The 24,462-nt window shown below is 47.0% G+C and overlaps 1 protein-coding gene across 3 annotated transcripts in view; it reads left to right on the top strand.

Moving 5' to 3' along the window:
* The window catches only part of TWIST2 (twist family bHLH transcription factor 2), a 31,402-nt gene that overhangs the window by 4,705 nt on the left and 2,235 nt on the right, over window positions 1-24,462 (top strand). The window contains exon 2 of one of the 3 annotated variants that reach the window (XM_090144550.1): window positions 2,046-24,462. The exons of the other annotated variants lie outside the window; for them this stretch is intronic. The gene's annotated coding sequence lies outside the window, so the exon portion shown is untranslated. The remainder of the gene's footprint in view (window positions 1-2,045) is intronic. 3 annotated transcript variants of the gene reach the window in all.

Consider the following 24,462-nt stretch of genomic DNA (forward strand, 5'->3'; position numbering starts at 1 on the left):
CCTTTCAGTGTTTGCTGGGCTTGTTTCACAGTGAGAGGTAGTGGTAATGCATCAGACTTGCAGATCGCAGCAGCGATGAGACAGATCCTGTGGCCCCAGATTCAATCTCTTTCGGGGACGTTTCTTGTCACTTCTTCCTGCTAGCAGTGTAATTATTTTTATAGCTTCAGCCTGGGAAACATTTCCACGTCATTCAGTACATCTCCGAGCTTGAAATCTCCCGCATTTATGTCGTGCTGTGAAGCAGTAGGAATAGCCTGGTTGGGGAGCATGTTGGGGAGCACAGCCACAAAGCAGAGCACGGAGCGAGCTCTACACACAGCCAGGAAATTACTGCCGCCGCTCGGGGGGAGCACACAATTTGGGCACTGTTTTTCCAGTCTTTGCAGAAGATTAGGGGGGAAAAAGCTGATCCAAAACCTTTCTGTGCCATGAAAACCATGCTGGGCCAGGTTCTGAGCTGGCTCCGAGCAACCTTGGTGCTGTGCACAGCGGGCGATGCCACCAGACATCTCAGTGTCACTCCAAGGGGCCCTATGCACCAGCACTCATGGCTTAGTTCTTCGGCAGATCTGGAAGTGAGGAAAACCAGCAAGTCCTCCAGCTGGATGCCTGCACCATCATTCTAATTAATGATTAGTTCTTGAGAATTAAAACAGTAGAAATATTTGCTGGGGAAAAAAAGAAAAGAAAAAAAAAATTACCCTAGGCACCCCGGCATTTAATTAGATTTGTAGCTGTAGAAGATGACCACTCAGCAGCGACAAGTAATCATACACAAACAACAAATTAACTCAGCCAGCCAATAAATCACAGCATGGCAGCCCTTACCCCATCCTCGTCTCTGTAACCGCTTCCATGCTAGCTCAACCTGGATAAATTCTTATTCCAGTGCCTCTCTCACACAGCCCTGGCTTTGCTGGGCTCTGCCCAGTCTCCCAGTCACTGCTGGGTCACATTTTCACTGTAAGCAGTGGGTGCTGTGCTGGCTCTCTCTGAGATGTGCTTTCTTCTTGTGCTAAAGTGGGGCTTTCATTGCATGGAGACTGGTTAAAACAGGGAACTCTCAGTGATTTTTTTCCACAGTATGTCACCCTGAGCTGTCACATCATGGGAAGCAGCACCAGGTGAATGGGAGCACTCAGGAGGGTGCGAGTGGAACTCCTTCCCTGCAGGAAGGCAGTACCTCCTACACAGTCTCCTAATAGAAATATTAACAAGCGATGACTCTTGAAGTCCCACTGTTAAACCTGGGTTTCAAAGAGGTTTACAGCCATCGCATAATTTGGGATTACTTTTTGGCTTCTACACTTTGGCATCTTGGAATGCGCTCACATTTTGTTCAGGAAGGCAGCAGCGAGGCAGACCCTGTCCTGCACTGCTTGCAAAGCCATCAGACATCGAAAAGAAAACAACCCCTTTGCAGAATGCCATAGGGTGAGCTGGAAGTGAGCGACCGTCCCTCCTCTCCCTCCCCTTTCCTTCTCCTCCCATCTTCTTCTCCTTTCCATCTTTTAACCACAGCTTGGAAAACAGAAAAAGAGGTGAAAAAAGAGACAGATGTCGGCTGGTTCAGCATGATATATACTTGCTGGAAGAGATCCAGTAAGCCTGTGCTAGCTTTAATTGAATTCCTAATAAGATAGTTTTGCTTTGTTAACTGTCACCCGCAAGAAGCAGCTTTGCCATTTCCTTTAGGAAGATACCAGACACGCCAAGTGCGGGCTTTAGAACATACAAATTAGTTCTGGGTTGAATTCAGCATCAAAAAAAAAAAAAAAAAAAAAAACCACAGGAAGTAATTTATGTGATTATACCTTTGGTTTAAGCTGTGTGGGCTGCCTTAAAAATCACACTTTGGTGCTCAAGCTTAAATAAAGCTCAGAATTCAGGGGGTGGGAGGGAAAGGGGGGAGGTGGTTGTGCAAGAAGCAGGATTCACTGTGGGTCAGGGTTCCCCGGCATCCCTGCTGCCCAGCGTAGCCATTTTCTGCACCTGGCTTGTTTTCTCCCATGCTGATTAGCTCCTTAATCAAATTAATCCAGCAGCAGGATCTGCATCAACCACAAGCACACGCATAGGAGACTGAAGATCAGAAAATGGTAGGAATGCTATTGAAAAGCAAAGGGCCAACTCAAGAGAGTATTGCCACTTCTTGCCAAGGCGCTTGGAGATGCTATGGGAAGAGCAGACATCCTCCGCAACGGCTCCCGACTGAATGCAATCATCGTTGCAACAAAAAACAAAGTATTCATACAATACGTTCATGCATATTTTGACACACTAGATAACAGGAGCATTCTGCCGAGTCCATTTTGCTATCTGTCATTGGGAGTGTGATGCATCAGGCACGAGCCTGCGATCTCCGCGCTCATCCCACTCGGTGGGGTTTTCTGTGCTGAACAAGCAGATGTTTTGCGAGAGGATTTTCATCCTTCACCACTAGAAGGGTTGTCTATTAAGTGCCTGATACTACCAGCACTAAATAACCTCTTTTATATTGTTTATATCCGAAACATTCATTGCTGGAGCACAGCTGAGCATTTGCTTTCTAACCACCTTCCCCATAGAGAAGACACAGGATCATCCCTAAGTTTTGGGGGATAGAGGTGGCTCGGAGCAGCTGGTTTGGAGCCTCAAGAGAAAAGATGCTCAGGATGATCCTATCTAGTGTTCCCCTTGGAAATGCTAAACACAACATTTCTTGTAATAATTTAACACGTGTGCACACTGTGCTGTTTCCCAGCACCATAACTTCACCCATTTGTGTGAGTCGGCTGCGGTGCGTTTGCTCCCCGGCGCAGTTTGACCTTAATCTGTCGTTTAGATGCTGCCATATGACTTCTCACACACACTTTAGCAACACTTGGCTGTTTTGTTTTGTTTTGTTTTAAATAAAAAGCCTCTTTTTTAGAGAGCACGCCCCCTGGAATTACTCTTAGGTTGCACTGACCACTTTGCCCATCAGCTCTTATGTATTTTGGGCACGGTCTTAAAATTATACGCATGGTTAAATGTTTCAGAATGAGGGGTTTTTGGCTGTTTCTCCCATTCCACACCACAGGTTCAGACTGAGGAGACACCCAGAGTCCTTCTCAGGAGCACCTCCACACAACCCTGCCCGCAGTCATCTGGGTCCAGAAGGCATCAGAGGGGGCTGAGAGGCAGATGAGGCTGCCCCCTCTGATTTCCATTTTCTTAGGAAACAGAAAATTAACCAAAAGAAAAGAAAGAAAAAAAAAAAAGAAAAGAAAGAAAAACGATATTTGGCAGCGAGCAGAGGGGTAAGGATCGCTGCCAAGGCCTGGACAGCTGTACCTTCTTCCCTAGCAAGTTGTGCGATCAGCGCGGGCTGTGCTGAAAGCCAAGAGGAGTTACCATAGCTGCCACATTGCATTGCACTGATCCTCCCTTTGGGAGACACCTTAAAGAAACAAACCCACCCTAACAGCTACGCGAGCGCGAGCGCTTCGCCGTGCATCAGAGGAAAACTATGGGTGACCTCTCAGGCGTGCTGCTTTGTTTTCTTCTCTTTTTTCCTTCCCCCAAAACCCAGCATCCAAGGGCGAGTGTCTGCTCCAAAGCAATGGGACAGGGGAGGAGGAGAGACGCTTATGCCAAACCTTTTCCGCTTTCTGCTCATGCACAAAAACTCCGCGTGGCTGCAGCAGTGCTCCCTCACCAGGGCCGTCTTGATGGCTCAAAATAACCCAGGAAATGGAGCAAAAACCCAGAGGGTCCCACCCTGTGCTGCATGGCTCTGTGTTTGGGAGCAGGTGCCCCAGCACAGGTTCTTAGCTGGTGGCTTTGATGCGTTACAAATGTTGAAGTGTTTCCTGGACGGGGTGTTGAAGTTAATGTGATGGAAGGGGACTTGGGAGAGGACACAGAGCATCGTTGTGGGTGAAACCTCTGCACCACTGTAATGTAATGGAGCACTCTCAGATTTCTTTTCAAACAGAAACAAAAAGTTGTTCTTTCTTCAGGGCAAAAGCAAGAGACCTATTTCAAGGTATCCCTGCTCTATCCATTCACAACGTAGCGTTTCAGATTTTTAGGTCATGGTCAAACAACATCCTGGCTTCCAAAGCTGCCTTTCACAGGAGCCTGCCACGTGTGCTTTTGCTGCCTTTAAAAACACATTTTCCTTGAAAACATCTCCAGGATCTGTGCCCAGAGCCCTACCCACACCATGCCATGCCAAGCATCCTCCCTACTGCGTTGGGAGCGGGCAGAGGGACACAGGGTATCCAATTGGTTACACAAATTCGGTGATGCACAAGGAGACCAACCAGCTACCTGCTGCATAGGCAGCAGCTTCCCAGGCTCAGAGGGGTGTGTGATAGCACAGGTGAACAGCACAGCCCCCCCCGGTCCCTTGCTGGCTCAGCATCTGCTGGCACTAGAGGGCAGGATGCACTGCATGAAAGAGCAAGGTAGACCACAGATTGCATTCCAAGGGCACACCTAACAGAGCAAACCAGAGGCATCCTCACTGTGCAAAGCAATGAGGACACTCTGCAGCAGGCATCAGTGCAGTCCTATAGGTTGTTTAGCTCAGGGTCAGGGAACCAAATGGCACCAGAGGCTGTTTGCTGCTTTCCCAGCCGTGCAACTCGGGTTTTGCCTTGCAAGGGGATGCTCTGAGCAGTGTTTGCTGACACTGCATAGAAACTTCTGTTCAAAGGCATTTGGTGGATCAGCGCAGCAGGCACAGACAAGCTGTGCTGCAAATGCTGTAGCTCACACTCTTGGAAGTAACATTTTTGTTGTGTACCAACCAGCTAGCACTCAGGCTCCTTAATGCACTCTTCCTATATAGAAAATCTGCATTTCTGTTGGTATTGTTAAAAAATTCTTTATTTCCATAGCGCCGGTGTGTTTTTCTATGTACGTTATAAAATCTGAACCATCCTCTCATCTCAATAGGAGATTTAAGACCAGCTCCAGACAAAACAACTATGGGTGTACTCCAGTTCTTTATTATAGATATCCGCATCAATAAATAACCAATATTTTGAAAGATCACTCTGGACTGGCTCTGCTATGCAATATTTCCTTTAGTGAAAAACTGTAGCATGCTAGACGTTGCATTTTGTGGTCTGATGCCTCCAGAGCCCTGCAACTGAAGGTTGTGCCTATGCTCAGCTGCAGGTAGAGGGGGTGTCCTACAAGACAGTAGATTATAGAGATGCAAGAGGGTGAAGGAGCCCTCTCACCCATCTGCTCTGGCTCTAGCCCATTTTGTGATGCAGCTTTTGGTGTGAGCTGTGCACATCTGTGCCCTAAGGCTCTGGTCATCAAGGGTGCCAGTCGAACCTACTCTTGGTTCAGATACAATTTGCCTGTGTAATTTTTGTTAATGCTTGATGCCTGCATTTCTCCCTCTGCAAAGCAATGCTAATACTTTTAGTGCCTCTGTTGCCTGCCAGCCTTGTAACCCCACCCTACAAGACAGGAGCTCTGCATGCAGTGCGTAGGCAGGGAAGGGACCTGCACAAAGCAACACTCTGGTTCCATTGGGGCCAAGCCCTGGGTTCAGCACTGCTGCCCACCCCATGCCCCCAGCAGCCCGTCCTCCTCTCTGCATGGATTATCCATCCGCTCCCGTGTATTTTTAGGTGCTTTTTTGCATCCCAGGGGGACCCAACTGCTGCCAAATGGAAAATGGCTCTGCACTGGGGCCGTTCTGAGAAGCCTATCTACAGCAATTTGTATGCATTTCACAGCTCCTCGCTCAGAGATCTAAATTGCAGATGTGCTCCTCAGATTCAGAAAGGGACAAAACGGAAGTAAAGAGGTTAAGCAGTGCTGTGAGTCACTCCAATACGCGACCTACTGTTGATTTAGAAACCTACCTCAGCAGTAAATACAGAACAAAGTTCTCCAAAATGTTTAACCTTTTGCATTGTGGCCAGCCAGACAAATAAACGAGAACAAAAATACCCTCACCAGAGTCAGAAAAGCAACAATCTCTGGTGGGGTTAATAGCAAAAAGAAAGCGACCTGAATGAGTGACCTACAGATGGGGGGGGGGGAAAGAAAGAGGAGCAGACACAGAAGGCAGAGAGACATGCATTACTGAGCTGATAATGAAGAACACAGTGCATGAAGCTGTGCTGCTCCCTGGGAATGGTTCCAGGCCACAGAGAGCAGCGGACACAAGCAGCCGTGTCCCAAATGAGCATAAGGAGACTGCTGGGCTTGGGGTTTAGGGCACAACAGGGAACAAAAGAAAAGGAAATACACTCCAAACTATGCTTCTGCTGAAGACAGTCATAAAACTTGAGTCCAAGAGGCAAGGGCACCCACTCTGTAGGGGAGAGCAGTTCGCACCTGCAGCTGCATGGACTCAAATGAGGAACATCCAGTACAGTCTCAAATTATCTGCCCACTGGCAGTTTAGTTGTTTCTTTCCGGGGGTCTGGAAGCCTAGGTTGAATGTAAAACATGTCTGAGGTGTGTAATTCAGGAAAAAAGCTTGCTGCATAATTGCAAACAGGCGTAGCATGCAGGCTGACCCACCTACCAGAGAATTAGCTGCAGAGCAGAGGTCTGACTGTGCATGCAGGATGTGTGCATTGGTGTCGACGAAGCTCTGCAGAGGGCTGTGTGTTCATTGAGGTGCCCTTACCTCAGCTATGGGAAGCCCTGCAAAAATACCGAAGCTGAACCATGCAAACCCCTGCAATCTTGCTGAATGTCTCTATTTCTGCCTTCAAAGCACAGGGTGTATCAGCGGAAGGAGAGCGTTCCCTGGGATTTGAGGCACTGAGTGGGAGTTTAGAGAAAGGCCAGCATCTGCTGATCTCAGGGTACCATCAGGAGAATTCTACACAAAGATATTGAGGAGTTCATTTGGGCCAAAGCCATCCTGAGGACTCAGTTAAAGCAGAATTGCTGCAAAGCCCATGCAGAGTCACCAGGGGAACTAAGAGGGCTTTATAGTCCCAACGGTTGCAGCGATCTAAATGAAAACTGATGAGCAAGCATTTGTAGCATAAATCAGACTTTCCTGAAATACTGAGATGTGCTGTAAGTCAGAGGATGCTGCGCTGCGGTTTGCAAATCACCTAAGAATGGGTGGAAATGGAGATGCATTCAAAAAGGACATTTTGGTCAGCAGGGGACTTCAAGAAAATGCCAATAAAGAGAAGCTAAGGTTTGATTTGGTAACAAGCAAGAGAGGTTTCTGGTACAGTAAGAAAAGCAGGTTGCATACCAGATGTTATTGAGCCAGGAGCGTTCCTAAATTGTGGGCATTTTCAGAGATGCATTTCTGTACCCTCCCTTCCCTATCTTTTTCCTTTTCTACCTTTTGATGTAGATCCTTAGACACTGGTATTTGTCTCACAAAAACTTGTGAGATTCTCTTTCTTGCTGCAGCCCTTCTGCATGCAATGAATGATCTCAGGAAATGCAATGAGATCTCAAATGCAATGAGATCTCAGGAAAGACCTTCACCTTTTTGCAGTGTAACCAGAACAGTTGACAGTGGTGGTGGGATGGGAGCCATTCCCAGGGCATTAGGTTCCAGTGAGCTGTTGTCAGCCTCCTCTGAAGTGGGACCCACCACACACAAGGGGGAGGATTTCATGCTGGTTTTGGGAGGGAGGATCATTAGGAAGTGCTATCAGTGAGGTTACAGAGAGCTGCTGGAGCCTGTGTGCTCACATATCTGTTGCTGGTATTGAAGCTAAACACCAGCAGCCCAAAACTGGGTAAAGGAACAACACGAAGCAAAGCTGGGGGAACGTGAAATGAGAATGGGGCTCATCTCCTCTGCTCTCATCTTGGCCACAGCAAGTGATGGAGCAAGGAGAGCCGACGGAGCAGCAGGGCAGGAGGAGCCTGGGAGGCCATGAGCAGAGGAAGCAGGGGGCCCTGGGGACCAAGAATGAGCCGAGAGGAAAAAAGAGCAGCTTGGATTGGGCTGTGTCACAGAGGGAGGCTGACACTGAGCAGACAGCAAGATAACATGAAGAGCCTGCTCCCAGAGCAGATTGCTGCCTTGCTCCGAAGGCTGTGGTGTCTTGTCAGCAAAGGAAAGGACTATCATGGCCAAATACGAGCTGGAGCATGAAAAAATTATTTCATCCTCACTGTGTGCAGGTGCCCACTCCACAACAGAGCACCCAATAGAACTCGGCCATCAGATTGCCACTATCACTTTCCTCTGGCCTGTTATTAGAGAAGTAACACGTTCTGATGGACAGACTGGAACTGGAAGGTGAGGTGAAGAAGTGTAGGGCCTCTCCAGAGTTGATGTTTTTTGTTTGAAGAGCACTGCTCACCCTAAGTTCACGCCTGAGATTCTTGATATTTAATAGTTTTTTCAATCCCTTTGAAAAGCTTCTTTAATGTGCAAGACCAAGATGAAGAGGGATTAAGCAACATTTGCATGTTCTTAAGTGTGCAACTGGAAGTCCAGGAAAAGTCACAAGCTGGTGCAAAGCAGACCCTGTGTATGTTCTGTTACTGCAGCATCCCCAGGCCATCTCCACAGCCATCAACCACCACTTTCTTGCACCTGCAACCAAAGAAGACTGCCCACCAGAATAGCTCCCTGTAGTAGGAGGCTCCTTGCCCAAGGAGGCTGTGGATGCCCCATCCCTGGAGGCATTCAAGGTCAGGCTGGATGTGGCTCTGGGCAGCCTGGTCTGATGGTTGACGACCCTGCACATAGCAGGGGGTTGTAAATAGATGAGCATTGTGGTCGTTTTCAACCCAGGCCATTCTGTGATTCTATGATTCTATGAATACTGGAATGCTTTATTGCCTGAACACAAACCTTTGCTCCACATGGGCATGGTAGCATAATTACTCCTGCCCTAGAGAGAGGAACCTAGTACATGGAGATGCTATAGACCAGAAGCACCACCCAAGTACTTCTAGCCTTTTCCCAGATCATCTGAGAGCAAAGCTGCATAATCTACCACCTTTACTGCAGTGAGCAAGCAATCCTCTGGTGCCTAGGCCAGATCATAGCTCCCTTTCCTGGAAAGGCAGCCCACAAGCATCCCCCTTGGCTCTCTCATGCCTAGGAGCAATCCTCAGCCAACAAGACAGCTTACCTGGGCCTCAACCCCACTTTGGTCTCCTAGAAGTGGGATTGTGCTGATTATATCAGAGGTGATCCCCTGGTCACTCAGGGAGTCCCCAAAGCTGAGTGCATGCATGTATTCTCCCCAGACAAATACAGACCACCAGTTGCTACAGTCACAGTCTAGCTCGTGTAACCAGGCACAGCTCCAGTGAAAGCAATAAAGCCAACTCCTCCTTTGGTTAATAAATGCAAGTGGTTCAAGTGGAGAAACCTGACAGCCCCATCTCCTGGACTTAAGCACATCCCACGGCCAGAAACAAAGAAGACAAGTGAAGTGATTGGAGCAGGGAGATACACTGTTGGAAAGAAAAGCAAAGGCAGCAATTCTGTATAGTGCCTGGTTTTGCTGTGATAGTGCTCATTTCAGCTAGTTTTCTTATCTCAGCAGTACCCATTTTGGGGGCAACATGCAAACACGTGAAGAGGAGTATCTTCCTTCACATCCATCAGGATGCTTTTCCAGCACTCCAATGGAACGACTGAGGAGTGTTTGCTAAAGAGGGACCAAGGGGGGGGGGAGGAAGGGAGAAGGAAAGGAAGAAGAAGGTATTTAATAACTCCCAAATCATTTTTAAAAAATCATTAGCTATTATTTCAGCTGTGTGACCTCCTGAAGGGACTTTCTAGAGGGCCAGATTATGCAGTCAACTAAAAATATAAATAAGTAAAGAGAGGGCAGAGATCACTTTGCTCAGCCAATTTGTGTGGGATGTCAGGTTAAGCTTCCTGTAGGGTGCATGCATGCGCTTCCTGGACACGAGTGTGGCCCAACAGCTCCCCTAATCTGAGGACACCTCCCCAGTCAGTAGATATGGCACAAGTAATGAGTTTTTATTTCTGCAGCGCTGGTTTCCAAATACGTCTTGCTAGTCCTGCAGGAAATGGAGCACATCACATTGCTGCAAGATTTCCAGCTGCAGTTCAAGCTGGCTATGGTTTCAGATGCTAGTTCTCAGCCAGGCATGCTTCTCTGGGTAAATGTCTTTATTCTTCCCCACTGAAGCATTCGGTGTGGGTAGGGGAAACTTTTGAACTCCTTCCCATTCTATTTATGGTTATACCAAGGGTCCTGCTGAACACACAGACCTCTGTGATGTCCTTATGGCTGCACTCCACCATAGCTGCAAAAAGCATCTCTAACACATGAGAAGTGCAGAGGAGTGAAGTTACTACAAACACCTTGTGCTCCTCCACATCTACAGTATCACAGATGTGTAGGAGCATGCCTATACATTTCTGTACATACAGATTGACCATTGTTTCCTCATACCATCCCTGCATACAGCCTGATTTCTCACTTCTGCTGCTGGACTGAATGTGCAGCCTGCCCCACCCTTCACAAACCAATCTGTACAAAGCTAAAGGAAACATTTTCCTGCACTGAAAACACAAGCTGCGTGTAAAACTTGATTGTATAGAGTGGAAAAGCTGTTCAGCACCAGTTGCAAACGCAGGCAAGTCAGATGAGAAACATGTGAGCAGCATTTTCAGGGAAAGTCCCTGATTTAGGAGAGAACAGGCTTAGCTCAGGTCTGCATGCCCTAGAACTCACAGTCTGCACATCCTAGGGCAGCTTGTGAAATACAGAGAGGAACAACATTGCCAAAGTCAAAGCACAAAGCCTTTGTTTTGAACAGATGCAGAGAGCTCCTCTCCCTCCCCCAGAAAGGAGACTGCATCAGTACCACTGTAATATGGGTTATTAGCTCAGTAGGAAACTAGCAGGGTTCAGATTCAAAGGCTCAGACATGTCCAGCTTGCAGCTGGCAAACCTAAACAAGACCAGCCAGCTGGCGTTGAGCTGAGTCATCCACACAGCAATTTGGTAGAAAATGTTGACTTAACCCATTCATATAATTACCCAAATCCAAAAACCCTGGCAAGTAGAGTCAAGGAAATGTACATCTGCCTTCTGCACAACGACAGACTGGAAAAGATCGTGTAAACCAATTTTCCAGGGCTTTTTATAGACTTCTGTGTTCGTGTTACGTACAATTCAAATTCTTGGTAGTCATTTGTTAGGCTGCTCTGATTCAGCAAAGCACATGACACATCCTCAGTGCATGTGCTAAATCCCACTGAAGTCATGGGGGCTAGAGGCACTCGGTTAGAAATCAGGCATGTGATTGAATGCTTTACTAAATGAAGGCAAGCTAAGGACAAGCTGGCTTTCTTTTTTTTTTTTTTTTCTTTTTTTCTTTTTTAACAGTCAAATTGCTTCTTAAGCAGAGAGGTTTCCTCTCTGCATGTTTCTTCCTCCAGAAGTTTGAATTGTTGGAGTGAGAATGTTTGATCGCCTTCTTAAAAAAGCAGTAGGTGAACGATTAGCTTCTTGTTTCTCCTCTCCAAGCCAGAAAGTTTAGATGTGTGGTGGAAAACTCTAAAGAGAGTTTTAAAGTGTCTGCAGGATAGTTTATCTATGCAAACTTGAAACAGCAACATAGAAAGCTGGTAGATGGCAATGAGAATATGCCACCTTTGGTGTTCACTCCCAGCTCACTGATATGTGAGCCTTGAGAAGAGGCTGGCAAGAAGGAAGGGTAGAAGAAAGGAGATGTCAGGCTTGCTTATAAACACCAAGGAGAAAGAAGAGTGACATCTGGGGAAAAGGTTGAAGAATGAGCTCTAGAGGGCTGGTTTTAAGCTTTGACAGTGACAGAGGTGATGGAAAGGGTTCTACATGCAGCAAATGCTGTAAGAACTGATGTAGTAGTGATGCACAACAGATGAGGGCTCTTGCCAGGCTTACGAGCGTGTTAATGTAGCTGCTGGATCCCTGAAGGCAGCAAGAAATAGCCTCTGGCACTAGCAAATCATGAGTGCAAAGCAAGCTGTGCTCTACCAGGACATGCATTCAAAGTCATGACAGTCATTCCCCAAGCATGGGGACAGCCATTTATGGGGTGTCCATAAGAGAGTGTAGCTGACTTGTTCTGCAGTGGGGCTTCTGCCCTGATGGTGGCATTCAGTGAGCTCTGCTCACCCTCACCTTGCACGTGACCTGATGGCTGCCTGAGGCACGTCATGGTTAGCATCACTGCTGGAGTGCCTCATTCGATGTCAAGAACTTTTTACCACGGCAGGATTGTTTGGTATATAAAGTGCAACTCCCTCTGCATGAGGGCAACACCCAGTAACCCCACATATTTTAAAGAGTTGGACTATTCTTGCCATAAAAAAAGATCAGAGTGGCTTTATTGACTGCAGTGGAGTTAAACTGGTTTATTCCAAGTGAGAATTTGGCCCCTTGACTTCAATGAAGCTGCGCTGATTAATCCCAGATGGAGACCTGGCCTGGTACAATCCCGTCCAAAAATCCTGGCAGATTAGTAACACACACACACACTGAATCACCACCGTTACTCAGAGTCTGGGTGGTTATCAAAAACCTGCACCTGCTGCAGTGGGAAACACTGCAACTGTGATTGCTGACTTCAGGGACCAGGGTGTGGTGAGCGAGGGCACATTCTTCAAACACTGCCTCATGCAAGGGAGGAGATGCCAAAGCAGCACGCTTTCCTCTGCAAATATTTGGGAATGTGGTCTGGGATGTAAGTTCTGGCTCTGATAAAACCCAGGTATAGTGGCAGGGAGCTTGCTGGGCAAGGAGATGGGGAAATCCTGCTCCTCCACACTGCGGGTTTTCTGTGATGCTCTGTAAAGATCCTCAGTGTAAAAAATGAGAATGAAATCCCCTCAGCTTCAGGGAATCTGTCCTAGCATCAGATTGAAGCGCCAGTTGTGAATGCAGCTCCAGGCAGCAAAGGAGAGATTTTGCTGCGCTCCAGATCCCCACTTCAAATGCAAAAAAAAATCCACCCAAAAAAGCACATCTTTCTGCAGTAATCATCCCTAAGTTTCCCTCAGGGTAGGCAGCTTTGCTTCCTGGCGTTCCAGGAACAAGTGCTGTCCTAATGAGAAATGGATCCACTGAAAACCAAAAGGACTTTCACAGCAACATGCATACATTCCCATACTGACACGTGTGTGTGGCTATAGGGAGACACTGAAGCTGTGCCTCATGTTACAGAGTGAAGAAACACCAAAATAAACCTCTTCAAAGACAGATACTGATGATTTTTTTTTGTCTCAGGTGGTAGAAACACAGGGTGAGCAATAAGTAACCCACCTTTCCAGCATATTACCCATGCACATGTTACCCATGGCTAAAGGATGACAATATCCCTTCCCATCTGGAAGGAGGTGCCCCTCATTCGCTCTGAGACAATGTCACATAGGTCAAGGTGACAAAAGAGGGCTCAGCATCGCGTGCAGAGAAGGCACGGCATCACAGTCAGGAAGAAGAAATGCCTAAGCTTGCAGTTTGCTCGCTCCAGCTCTGCCTTCCAAGCGTTTCTGAAGTCAGGCATCTGGAACGTGATGTAATCTGAAGATTGATCAGCAACAGCACACGAACAGCTGTGCACATCTGGCATACAGGTGTTTCAGCTGCTATTTGTCAGGAACTGTATCAAATATTAAAAAGCATCTCGAGTTCATAAGGAAATCTTACCTGTCCTGCAGATTGTTCACAGAAGCGCGCAGAATGCCATTGATTTTATGCAAACTCTTTCTGCATTTTAGTGGGTGGCCCAAGTTTTTATTTTTTGTATTTAATAAGGAGTTCGAACCAGAGATGTTCCTGTGAAGCGGGGTTTTCACTGTTGTTAATACCGCTGGCATTAAGCCACCAGTGGAATTAGTTGAGTTAGTTGTAATGGATAGCTGCTGTCATCCACTTGCTGATTTACTCTTAGGAGGCCACGTTGTTAAGTACTCATACATGGCCTCTGTGCTGCACTGATGAATAAAAAGCAGCCAGCAGTACCCTTTCTCCTTGCCTACCTATAGGTATATACCTGAAAGGCTTGCTCCAGTGTCCCTGAGCCACAAAGACATTTCCTCCTCCCCACGGAGATGCTGCCACTGAGGAAGTTTGCAGACTGCAGCGGAATACACGCTGCACACAGGAAAGAGGTGGAGAGCAGGGAAGGTGCTGGCTGAGCCCCGAAAGAGCTCCCTTGGAAGAAGAATAAAGCTGCAGATGTATATATTTATTCTTGGAGTAGGTGTTTTTCCTAGAATTTCTGTTATTTTGGCAGGAGTGGAGAGGGGAGGAGAAAATGCTTCCCTTTGTCCAATATTCTTTGCTTTTCCAAAATGGGATGGAGGCAGGAGGTGTTTTTACAGCCCATGTTGAGTAGAGAGGGAGCAGAGACATTCACTCTGACCACCAGCACTGTCAGAGCACGTTGCATATCATGCTGCATGCAACCCAAGCCGCCCATAGCCACAGCTCTACATATTTCCAAAAGCAAGGAGGACCTTGCAACTACTGATATTTTCCACCTGGATATTCTCAACCAGCCTACCAGAACACAATATATTTTACTTTGCATACAGCTTAGCACATATATGTGGTCAGTCATCATAGCTGAGCCAATAAATGTAACAACAGGTCGTGCAGCTGTGCCCTAAAGCATACTAAGCCCTAGTTTGCAAGCTGGATAGGATAGGCAACACAGGAGTCTGTTGCTGTGAGCATCTCAATAGAAACGTATGGCTCATGCCTGACCACTTCACCTTCCTTATCTGATTTCTGTGCAGTGTATTCCCATTGCTTCAGCACTGATCTGGCTGGCCCAAGCATGCAGTAGGTGTGTGTTTCAGGCAGGGAGAACCAAATGCCTGCCTGGATCCGCTTATGGGCTGGCAGTTGAAACCCATATTGATAGGGGATGACTCGAGGCTGGAGAATCAGAGAGGCTCATAAGGCAGAGGGAACAACAAAAAAAAACTGCACTCATCTGCACAAGCTTCATCAGCTTCAAAGCCATTGTTTAAGGACACGTGTGCATCTATGCTACCTCCCTCCCCATCCCTACTTGTTTGAGTGGAGCTGCCCAAGAAGAAAATCTCATTTCCTGCCTTCTCCCTCTCCCTGTTCCTCTCTCTATTCCACACCTTTCTGATGCAAAGCCAGGCTTGTCTCTGAGTGCCCACAGGGAGGGGAGCAGAGAGGAGCCAGGGAAGCAGCGTGGACACAGGCTTTGCTGCAGCATCCTTCAGGACGGCTGGAGGTGGCCCCTGGCTATCCCTTGCCCCTTGCACCACGGGCCTTTGTGTGAGTCAGGAGATGCTGGTGGTGTCCCCAAGCGCTCGCTCTTCAGAGCCACCCACGAGGCAGCTGGGCAGAGCTGAGGACAGAGCTTACACGGTCCTTTCAAAATTTCGAAACAGCTCTGCTTTTTCCTGCTCCAACTGCTCATTAACAGCTTCCGGCTTTTGGCAATTTCTAGCAGCGCTTTCAGTGATGTACTGCCAAGATTTTAACAAGGGGCTCCCACAAACCTACCTCCTCCTCCAGCTGCGACGAACCCCACTGCCCCGGAGAGGCCAAGGCTTGGACTGTGGAGGAGTGCAGGGCTGGGGGAACTGTTCCTTTGGGGGACTCTTTCCTGTTTAAAGCTTTTATTTTTTTTTTCTGGCAAGGGAGGGATGCAGCACCTTGGAGCAAACACACTGACTGCCAGGAGGTTGCTGCAGAAAGGCAGGACATAATGCAGAAACGCTGAGAGCCCCAGCAGCAAAACACTTTATTGCAGAGCCCTCACTTGTCCTCCCTGTTGAGAGGCCAGCCCCAAGCAATGGGTTTTATCTGAGCTAAAAAAAAAAAAAAAAAAAAAAAAAATCAGCCACTGGCCAAAATGCTGAAGATGTGCCTTTCTCTAAGTGCTCTGAGACCCCAATGGGAAAGATTTTTCTGCTGGAAGTGGTTGAATGCCTGAATTTGTGTGATTTTAAGTGGTAAAGATAGAGTGTACTTAAGTGATAAATGGAAGGGAAGTTTAACAGGAGCTAAGGGAACTTTGAGATCAGAGTATGCAGAGGTGTTATGCTTGTTTGTGAGAGATGGAAATGTTTCTTTTACCCCAGAGAGCTCAGCCTAGCAGCAGTGCACCTGAACACAGAAAAACAGGAAATCTCACTTTAAGGAAGAACTAGGTGCAAGAAGGATAACTGCATGATGGACACCAAAACTATGGGGCATTCAAAAGACAGCCAATTGACTGCTGATGTAACACATTAATAGATAAACCTATAGCTTACACATTAATACACAAGTATTAAATGCCGCTTGTTCTAGTAAAAACTACAGCATGAACTTCACTAGATCTGTGCAAACCAATGGTATCTTGTTAGCTATTAAAGTATTCTCTGTATTTTGTTCAACTCTTTTTTCCTCTTCATCTAATTGAAACTATTCCTCAAACTAGAAAGACAAACACTTTGCAGCACTGTAAAACTGGACTTGGTGTTGGCAGCTCTACAGGGACCACAAGCCCTGGTGTAGATAATGCCTATTGAGGTAGGTAACCACAGGTACAAAAGAGCCATTCTGCAGGAGAGTAAGGAAAAAAAAGAATTAATGAAGGTTATTTAGGAGGGTTGGGGGGCCCAGGGTTGTGGGCTTGCTTTTTGGTGTTGCATCTTCAGTATCTTTCACCATGAACAGCGAGGTGTGAGCAAGCCTTCGGCTTTTCTTAGCAGCGGACAGGCTGGGCTGGTGAGACAGAAGCAGCCTTGGGGAGAGGAGGATGGAAAGGATTAAATCTCCTTCCAGACAGGCCGTATGTTTGCTTTTTCCACCTCCCTGTCAAACAGTTAGTCACACTCCTGATACCAAACCAGGGAGCTGCGGGACGCAGGGAGGATATTTTCTCTTGGACCAGCCATGGGCAGACAAATCCTGCAAGGTCTGGAAAGTCTGGGGTAAATTAGATTAGAGGCTTTCCTCTAGACATTGATAGGCTCTTGAGGTGGGGGTACATTTGGAGAGAGCAAGGGGGGCCCTGCGGCTTGGGAATGAACAACTGCGAAGGATGTGTTTTTAAATGGTTTCCCAGCTGTAAGATGCACATAATTGTGGCTTTCCTTCATCTGGGAGACTTCAAGAGCGGATGGTTGATAAGAGTTCATACCAGCAAAGGCAGAAAAACACAAGCCAAGGTATCTGGTTTCAGTCTGTCCGTACCCGCAGCATTAGATCTGATTTTGTCCTTCTCCCCTCACTGCATGTACACAATTATCTGAATTCCTTTCTCCACTGCTTCCTCTCCTCTGAAGTCTTGCAGGCTGGCCCTTGTGCCTTTTCTCTGAGGGCTGTACTTGCATGCTGCATTAAAGACAGCCATGCAATTGGTCTCTCTCCATTCAGGGTCAACTTTTGCCACCATAGTGCTGCATCTACAAGGACCCCTACAAGGACCCATGCTCCCTGGAGGGCAGAGAGCCACCAGGGCGATGGGAACTTATCCTCCCATCCCCATCTTCTAGTCTTTTTCTGATGGGAAACAGCCTGTCTAATGACCCAACTGCTCAAAAGTGCCATTCCTTTGTGCCTTAGTTTACCCTTTGTTCCTATATTCTGCTATTTGCCTCCAGCTGTGCTCAGAAAGAAGGCCCCAAACCCTTGTACTGCAAATGGAGCATCTCAAGGACTAGTACACCATTTTGGGATGGTTTCCTGGACAACTCTGTGGGCAGTAAAGTAGATATGCTTGAGGACACAGCCTAAACATTGCTTTTCCACCTCAAACAGTTGTCTCATTCTCCACACCCAGCAGCCCTGCGGTCGAGTTGAAGAGGGACCATTCCTGACATTATTCTATGGACAAGTTGGCCTCCCAAAATAAGACTCTCAATCCTTCTGAGATTGCCACATGCTATTTCTCCCCCACAAAGGGCAACACACAATTGCCTGCTCACAAAGTCTCGACTCTGCTGTGATATTTTTCCTGAAAGGTTGCATTTTTGAACCATCTAAATGACAAAAAATGTTTAAAATGTAAACTACTGTCTACTTTGTCTCTGGAGGCTGCTCTGTAAGATGATTGGAGAATATCCCTTTGGTATCTAATGATGTGAGGCATAGGTTTGTGTAGATCCTTTCTTTCTTAGACTTTATACAACAATACTAGTTTGCATATAAACTGTGCATAAATATGGACACTATATGTACAGATATGGGTTTCCAAGCTCTACACAGACTCATGAACACACCTCAAGAACTGAAGAATTCAGTTTAAAAATCCAGCGTGCTTTGATTTTGGTTTTAGCCCATTTCATCCAAGTTACACATAAAATGTCAGCATGGAAATTGCATAGATGAAAATCCTTTTCATAATTGCCTTTGAAAATTCTTCTGATGTCCCTCAAGCCAGCTGTCAGCACCATCAGAACAGCATCTCGTGGTATGGGGTCCCCCTTTACAAAGTTAGGGAACAAACCAAAACCCCCCAGGACTCTCTTTCCAGTCCAGAGGACATAGGTCTGCTGCATATGGTCTTCAGCAGTCAACAGTGGTTAAAACTGTTCTTAGGAATCCTCTGTTTCACCTAGGAGTGACCGTGATGGACAAGATGCACAGGGGAAGGGCTCACTTCAGTGGTGCATGGGCCTTGAGTAACAGGGGTTTGAGCTGGTTACAGGCTTTTCTCCCCTACTTTCACCCTACACAACAGGAAATCAGAGCAGTTTTCATCTGCAAACCACTGCTTGCAGTTCCTTTCCAGCTTTCCTAATCTGCAGGAGTAATAGCAACAAAGAGACAGCTATGTGTTTTGCCTCATCCTGAGAGCATCAGATAACCTGGTTTGCCTGCATATGTCCCAGTGTACTGGCCACGAGGCTCCTGGCAGGCAGCACCTTGCCTCCACTTTAACACCTCTCTCCTGCAAGTTTAACAAATATACAATAAAATCTAAGCCAAAAAATAAAAAAAAAACAAAAAAACCATTCCTTCTGCCTCAGATCCGCTTCATGTGGCACACAAAGACAGTCACACTGTGTGTTTCCTCCAGGTGGGACACTGCTTTGCAAACTGGGTGTATAATCAAAGAATACATTGATGCTATAATTAAGAAATATACAAGAAAGTTAGACTAAACAGGTAATCACATTAAAGACAAATGGTTGGAAAGCTTACCCCTGTCCTGGGCTCACTGAGAAGACTCCAAGAGGAGCAATCTCTAAAAGAGATCCTTCCCCAGTGCTAGTCAGCTCTTAAATGGGGTCTAGGTCCCATTGCCTTCACCTGTGCTCCCAGGGCTGACTCATTGCTCACCTCAGGTGGTCAGAGGTTCAGGATTTAGCAGTTCCCACACACTGGGCAATAGATATGCTGCTTGCTAGCCTCTCACCCATCACCAGCACAGCACTCATGAGGAAGCTCTTAGCATTTTGGAGCACAGCTATTTTCCACTTTCCCTTTGCTGTGAAACAGCTGGGCTATTTTTTTGCCTAGTCTCCAGACAACAAAAACAACAAGAAGAATCACCTTCAGGCATGGAAAAGTTTCAGTTCAAGAAGCACAAGCTTCAGAAAGATATGAAACAGATAAAAAACAGGAGGCTGGAAGGCAAGGCTTACAGACCTGACCATGCTTATGTCACTGATGTTTGCAGTATGCTTTCTTGAAGCTATTATTCCCAAGACAGCTAGAAGTGGTGGCCCATAGTTCACAAAGCCCAGGGATGAGCAAGGTTAAGGGTTAGGATGGGTGTTTGAGATCAGCCTTACTGCACTTGGTGATGGCAATCCCTGCTAGGTTAGGTGATTGCTGTGTCCCCAGCAGGACCCTCCTGGGTATCTCAGACCTCTGCACTTCAAGCTGCCATGCAGGCTTTAATAGCTGTTTTTATGGCCAGAAGTAGTCCAAATTTAGGTTTTCCAGCCTGAAAGTCAAGGCATTGAGATCTGTCTACCCCTCCAGCCCAATTTCTGCAGCAGCTTGCTTTGGCATTTCAAAAATTCAAATCAGCTCATGCTGACCTTTTCTCTCCAAAGGCACGGGCATGGACATGTGCATCCCACATCATGATTTGCATTGTTTGCTGTTGTTCTCCCCATACCCTGTGTCCCTACGGGGCAATGCACACAGTGCTTCTGTAGTGGGTGGGCAAACTGGGACCATGAAATAGTGCAACAACCCATCCAGCCACATTTATTTGTTTTGAAAAATTATTAAGGGCAGCTGCTACTTAGTGCTGATCTTCTAGAGCAAGAGCATCTCCTTTTGTGCTGTAACCAAGCAGTGTTTGAACCCAGTGGTAGTACTTCTCCCGAATAATTTGGCTACATCATATTTTCCCTTCTCTTTATGAATATACAGAGAGTCTCCAACCCTGAAAATTCACACCTGGGTAACAATGACTGGAGAGGTCACTGTCTCAAATGCTTGCCCAGTCTTGCTCAGGTGTTATCTCCAGGCAATCCAGGAGAGGATTTCTTCTTCCCCATTCACCCCACGACATCTTACTGCCAACAGAAGATGGAAAGAAGAAGGAATACATCACCCAGGGGGAAGGGGGCCCTGCAGCCTTTCCTTGGGCAGGTGAACAGGGTTTTGTTGTAGGTTTCCCTATATTTATCTCTTCCATTAACTTTCATGTTGGGAGGATGAGTTTTGAGATTATGGGGAACTCCATCAGGGTTTGTTTGGGCTTGTTCAACATTTGCTTCCTTGGCACATGTTCTATGGAGGAAGACTGGAGATTTCTTTTGTCACTTGTATCCAGCATCACTGCATGCTTTCCTCATGCCCTACCTCATGACTGCAGGCAGCCCTCTTGCTCACCAGTCACCTAGCAGAAAAATCACTTCCTGCTCTAAACCACCAGAGTCTGTCAGAAAACAAACTTTCAAGTTAACATCCCATTAAAAATGAATGATCTGAGGATGCTTGAAGTGCAGGCATACTCTGGGCAAGGAGACTTCAAAGGAGGCAAAAACACAGCAGTGGAGGCTGTGCTGAATAGGCATTGCATCTGGGACACCACATAACCTGGTTAGTCAAGACTTGTGCAGCTGCATGCAGGGCCAGTTCGATGTGTGCCTGCTGATGTAACTTGTAAGAAACCCACAACTGCAATTCAAGCCCTATTCAGCAGCAAAGGATGCTCAGTCAGGAGCTGCATCCCCTCCAGAGGCAGCAACACCGACCCAGGGGCACAGGCAATATATGCCTTGCACCAGCACACTAAACAGTGCTGAGGTCTCAGCTTTGACCCATGTTGCTTTTCACTTTCCTGAGATGAAGAACGGGGAATGAAATAGTCTATAAACTTCTCAATGACTGCCAAAACCAGTACCAGGTGGTGCAGGACAAGCAGCTGGCATTTCCTGCATCATGCCACTATTTGTGCCTCTCATCTGCCTCTTGCTGCCCACTCCCAGCATGGCTAGAAGCACAAAGAGAGGAATAGGGCATACATGGCCCCAGGCTGGGCTGGGACCTTCCTGGTGGAGTTTTGGCTGGCTGAAAGTAACATGGAAAGAGAGAAGGCAGGTCCTGGGTGCAGAGCCATTTTTGGCATTTCCAACTTTAAAACCAGCTCAAAAATCATCCTTTTGATATGTATATATTTATGTACACAAATACTTAGAAGTTTTTTTCAGTGATTTCCTATTGCTTTTGCATTCTTGGCTGTGTTATGGAAATGATTTCAGTCCCTTGTAATCAAACCCAGCCCTAATGCTCTGTAATTGAAGACCTCGGGGACCTGTAGCAAAAATTTCCTCCAGCCAAGGCCCTGTTCATGCTACCTTACATCAAGCCTGCAGCTCTCAGCTGCTGTGGTTTCCATCCTGTATTCCTGAGCTGGGGAATGGTTTAAAGGAAATTTAAAAAAAGAGCAGCAAGTCCTCAGTTGACTGAATGGCAGCCTGTGTCATAACAAAAACTGCACTGGGTCTGCAGTGCACAACAGCTATATTTTGTGTTATATGCTGTGGGATAACTGAATTCTTGGAAATTATATTCAGCAGAGGGCTTCATTGTGTACCATCAGTCCAGACACTGTAACCATGCATAGCTGTTGTGTAATGTTATGCCCTTCAGCTGAAGGATCACAAGCTGCTTTATGAGCACTAGTTAATTCCAACCCACATGCCCACGTGTGAGAGAAGTGGGGATGTACAGCAATTACCCATTCAAAGAAACCAAGGCACATGAAGAGAGAGCAATTACATAGGCAAACTGAGTAAGCTGGGATTAAAACTGGGCTCCGCTAGGTCCAGCTCCCCTAACTCACCATCTTAGTGCCATGCCAGGAAGAAAATCTGCCCCATCCCCATGAAATCTGCTTTGGGAGGCCAGAGCCAGTTGATGGGTACACACAAGGCACTGCCTAGGAGGAGACATGACTCATCTCACTGCTTCTCTACCTGCCATGAATGTTTCCACTCACCCCACCACCAATGCAAGTCCCTCACACTGCAAGTGGATGACCACCCCCCTCCCGTTACCATTCCCATGCTTTCAAACTTGCTTGATCACCTGGTCTTGTGTTTCCCATCATGGGGTCCATGAAGCATTAGTGAGATGTAAGACTTCAGAAAGGGACTCACACATACAAACCCAAATCCAAAACACAAACACACACAAGATGGGGGGGACAGCAAAATAAACAAAGGAACAGGCTGCATTTGACTTGTTACTTGCTTGTGAAAGTGTCCCACAGTAGCACTGCCACATGAGATAGCATGCTATTTTTTTTTTCTAGGCCTAGTCCTGGGATTAAAAAGAAAACAATACGGCCTGTGCTCCTGTCCTTCAGCTGGGTCCACTACAACACCAGATAGCACTTGGCTTGTGTAATGCTACAATGGGATGATAATAGCAGCATGGCAAAATCTTTGGCTACAGCAAACGAGAATGAGCCCAAATACAGCAGCAACAGAAACGAAGGAAAAGAACTGTTTACCTTTGGAAGGCCTCAGATACACAGGGATGTCCAACAATAGATGCTCTCACCTCTACTGCCAACCCTTAAATGAAGGCTGGGAAGGGGTGGATCCTGGCTCCATCCCTTCTGGTCACTCAGGTGCACTGCATGCAGCTGAGCTCCCCTGGGTTGGCCCAGCCTTCCCACCAGGTGCTCAATCACTGCTTCAGGCTGTGACTTAGCATTTGCCACTACAGCTTGTTTGACCCACTCCTATATATCTCAAGTGTTGGAGATTACGCTGTACAGAAGATAAGAGATGGCCTGCTGCTTGGTCTGATCTGCTAACTTTCCACTGCAGAAAAAATAACCCAAAACAACAGCAATGGGAGTGTTGCTCACAAGAGACATGTGGGCTGTGAGTTTCTTTTGGCATTGGCTGTACAGGAATATGTGATCGTGTCCATTCTGTGAATCAGAGCCAAAGGAGACAAGGTGTCCTCCTCCTCCCTTTGTTTTATATCTCTTTCAGAGCCCCTGCATGCCCTCTAGCTGGGGCTGCAGCAGTGAGAGCATTATGAAGGGGCTGGTCTGCCATCCACAGGACATGCACACATGCAAACCACTGCTGCTCACACACCCCAAGCAGTTCAGCTTTCCTAAGTGGTCCTGGAAAGCCTGTCAAGTCTTGAGCTCGGCTGGAGAATGTGGTTGTAATTAGATAATTAATAATTTTGAGAAGGAAAGGAGAGGAAATAAGCTAAATGAAAGCTTTCCTTAGTGAGGAAATAATTATATCTTTTTGATATATGAGCTGAGGAGGCTTTCTGGAGGCAGCGCCAGCAGCTTGCATGAAGAGCCATCCCTCCCCCAGGTTAGATGTTCCATGGGCACAGGCTTTGTCCCACCAGCCTGCAAACGAGCAGCAGCAGGTTGCTGCAGACCACAGCCAGCCCTGAAGGCAATGGGGCTCTGTGACATGCAGCTGCAGCTTGCCACATCTCTGAGAGCAGAGCAGAGCAGTGATAGTAGGTCACTAGGAGCCATGTGGATAAGGGGCTGAGCATCACAGCCCGTGGGGCTGGAGGAGCTGCTGTAAGGTTTTCCACAGAAGCATTTCTCCCGCCTATGGGTTTAGCAGACTGCATACTCATGCATGATAACCAGAAGCTAAAGGAATTGTTAGGTTTATGTTGACTTCTTTCTTTCTGTGGATGTTTCTGGCTCTTACATAAGTGTGTTACCCCAGGATGGAAAGAAAACACATTTGCTTCCAGCCTGGCCCGTCTGATTTTGCAGGAGGAGCTGAGAGTCACCATGGGTGGGATTGCTGAAGCATGCCTCGGGTGGAAGCACAGTGCTAAATGCAGCAACAATTGGAAGCAGCACTCGTGCTGAGCATTCAGTCTCTCTGTTTTGCTTGTCTGAGAGGCCACGAGGGCTATTCCTGGTGCACTGGATCTGCTGACAGATTAACCATGTGCCCTACACTGCCTGCACCAGGCCTGCGTTAGGGTTCTTCAGAAGCACTTCTTTGATTTGCAAAGGAAAAGAACTTAAGCAGCAATGTGCATCTCACATCCTGTATTCAATGCATTTATTTTCCCTTCTTTCCTCCCCCCCCTCTCT

Source organism: Phasianus colchicus, chromosome 7, assembly GCF_987193195.1.
Source record: "Phasianus colchicus chromosome 7, bPhaCol1.hap1.1, whole genome shotgun sequence".
Lineage (NCBI taxonomy): Eukaryota > Metazoa > Chordata > Aves > Galliformes > Phasianidae > Phasianus > Phasianus colchicus.